Raw genomic sequence first — 3030 nt, 5'->3', positions numbered from 1 at the left:
TAGTCGGCCCCCCCCCCCCCCCCCCGGTTGTGATTGAACCTTAATGCCTTGTAGTTTTTCTGTGTACCAACCTTTGGCTTGTCCCTGGAGATCCTTGTTCCCAGTCTGCCCTGAACTTTGACTTGTTCCTGGTGATCCCAGTCTTCTGTCTGTCCCTATCCTTTGGCTATTCCCTGGAAATCCCAGTCTTCAGATTGTCCCTGGAAGTCCTGGTCCTCTGTCCCTGACCTTTGTTTTGTCCCTTGTGTGTCTGCAACCTGCCCAGAACTCTGGCCTTGTCAACGATTCTTGGCTGTTAGGTGAGTTGGGTGAACCTAGGGATTGTGACCTGGGGTCAGCAGGCAGCCAAGCCCATCTCCACCATCAGGAGCTCTGGTGAATACCGTCTGGCTCTTAGAATCCACATCCTGGGGGACCTCATGCCACCTATATAGCATTGCAGCACCCTGCCCTCTACTTTGTCCTACCAGCCTTTTCTGTCTTCCACCGCCTCATTCAGTTCCCCTGCTTGTACTCCAGCTCTAAGAGTCATCAGCCTACACTGCTTGGACCCTTTTCTCTAAGTGTCCCTGCCAGTGTAGTAGAAAGGGTCCACATACCCGACTCCAATTCATACCTGTGAGCCCCGATCTGTGCCAACACTACTGCCCCCTTCCACAAACTCATATTTCACCGAATTCTGCAGGAAATTCAATCTGTTTATGGCCAGCTTTATTCTGGATTGTTAGCTTTGTTTACTGAGCCCAATGCAGGAAAAATTGTTTTATTTCTATGACTTATTGGAAAGCACAGTGGTGTAGTGGTTAGCACTTCTGCCTTGCATCACTGGGGGTCCCTCGCCAGGTCGCTATCTGCAAGGAGTTTGCATGTCCTCCATGTGCTTACATGGGGTTCCAAGTGTCCTAAGCTGCATTTATGTCAATAAATAGACGCATTTGTTCTGCATCTCGAGTGCCGGTGTCCATATATCTGTTTGTGCATGAAAACGGTTGCCATCCGTTGACCACTACTGCACCCACTTCATCCACATGGAAAAAGAGGTCAGGAGTGCGATGGGTTCATGGACTGGTGTATGGGGTTCCTCCCACCCTCTAAAGACATGCTGGAAGGTTAATTGGCTCCAGTCTAAATTGGCCCTGTATGTATGCATGTGAGATATGGACCTTAGATTGTAAACTCCTTAAGGGCAGGGGCTGATGTCAATGTGCAACTATGTAAAGCTCTGCGTAAATTGTTGGCGCTATATAAATACCTATAATAGATAGAAATATGATGTGATGGATGACAAGGCTTTAATAAGTGCAGGAAAAAACAAACCAGCAGAGCAGAAAACCAACAGCGTTATTTATTATCTAAGAGCCACCACAATTGTTCTTTCTTATTGTTATAAAAAAGTGATTTCTTGTGAACATTTGCATCATCTACACATTTGATAGGTTAGACGGAGTCCCCCTTACATACCATTTGTGTAGACTGTGCTGCTGCACAAGGGCCCTCAGGGACTTAGGGGTCCATTTTTACTAGCTGTGGGTCAGATTGGTGCTAGAACCCCTCCCATTGTCACGTAGACTTGAACACAGCTCACTGCTATCTAGTTGTCAATTGATACAAGGTGAATAGGTATTTTTACTTGCAAGTAGTTGAATGGGACAAGACAATCATGTTAGATAGAGTCCCTCATACACAACATTTGTGTAGACTATGCCACTATACAAGGGCCCTTTGGGACTTGGTGGTCCATTCTTACAATATTTGGGTCAATTTGGTGATATAAACCTCCCCCACTCCTCAAGGTCATGTAGACTTGGAACCAGCCCACTATTATCTAGATGCCAATTGATACAAATTGAATAAGCCTTTTACATGGCAAGTAGTTGAATAGGCCAAGACAGTCAGGTTAGACATAGTCCATCATATACCATTTGTAGACTGTGTCTCTGTACTAGAACCCTCTGGGACCTTGGGGTCCATTTTTACTAAATGTGGTGGGGTCAGACTGATATTAGACACCCCCCCACCTCCACCACCTTTCCCTCAATGGGACAAGACAATCATTTTAGAGTCCCTCATACACAACATTTGTGTAGACTATGCTACTATACAAGGGCCCTTTGGGACTTAGTGGGCCATTCTTACTAGATTTGGGTCAGTTTGGTGATATAAACACCCCCCCCCCCCCCTCCTATATGTCATGTAGACTTGGACACAGGTCCCTATTATCTACTTGTCAATTGATACAAATTGAATAAGTCCTTTACACGGCAAGTAGTTGAATAGGCCAAGACAGTCAGGTTAGACAGAGTCCCTCACACACCACTTGTAGACTGTGTCTCTGCACAAGAACCCTCTGGGACCTTGGGGTCCATTTTTACTAAATGTGGGTCAGGCTGATGCTAGACCCCGCCCCCTGCCTCCACCACCTTTTACTTCCCCACTGTCCCGCAGACTTGGATACGTCTCACTACTGTCTAAATGGCAATCGATACAAAGTGAATAAGTCTTTTACATGACAAGCAGTTGAACAGGCCAAGAGAGTCAGGTAACATAGAGTCCCATTACTCACCATTTGGATAGACTGTGCCGCGGCACAAGGGCCCTCAGGGACTTAGGGGTCCATTTTTACTAGATATTGGTCAGATTGGTGCTAGAACCCTTCTCATTGTCATGTAGACTTGACCACAGCTCTCTACTATCTAGTTGTCAATTGATACAAAGTGGCAAGTAGTTGAATGGGGCAAGACAGTTAAATTAGACAGAGCCTTCATCCATGCCATTTGTGTAGACTTTGCCACTGCACAAGGAGTCTTTGGGACTTATGGGTCCATTTTTACAATATGTAGGTCAGATTCGTGCTAGAACCCCTCATTCCTTCCCCGTTGTCACAAGACATGGACATGGCTCAGTACTATCTTGTTGCCAGTAGATACAAAGTGAATAAGTATTTTACATGGCAAGTAGTTGAATCTATTGAGTTGTAACTAGATGTGGGCCAATTGGTGCTAGAACCCTTCAACACCATCCCCCTCCCCC

The sequence above is a fragment of the Nanorana parkeri genome, unplaced genomic scaffold (genome assembly GCF_000935625.1).
Source record: "Nanorana parkeri isolate BGI_ZX_2015 unplaced genomic scaffold, ASM93562v1 scaffold1738, whole genome shotgun sequence".
Classification (NCBI taxonomy): Eukaryota; Metazoa; Chordata; class Amphibia; order Anura; family Dicroglossidae; genus Nanorana; species Nanorana parkeri.
This window is presented reverse-complemented; position numbering follows the sequence as displayed.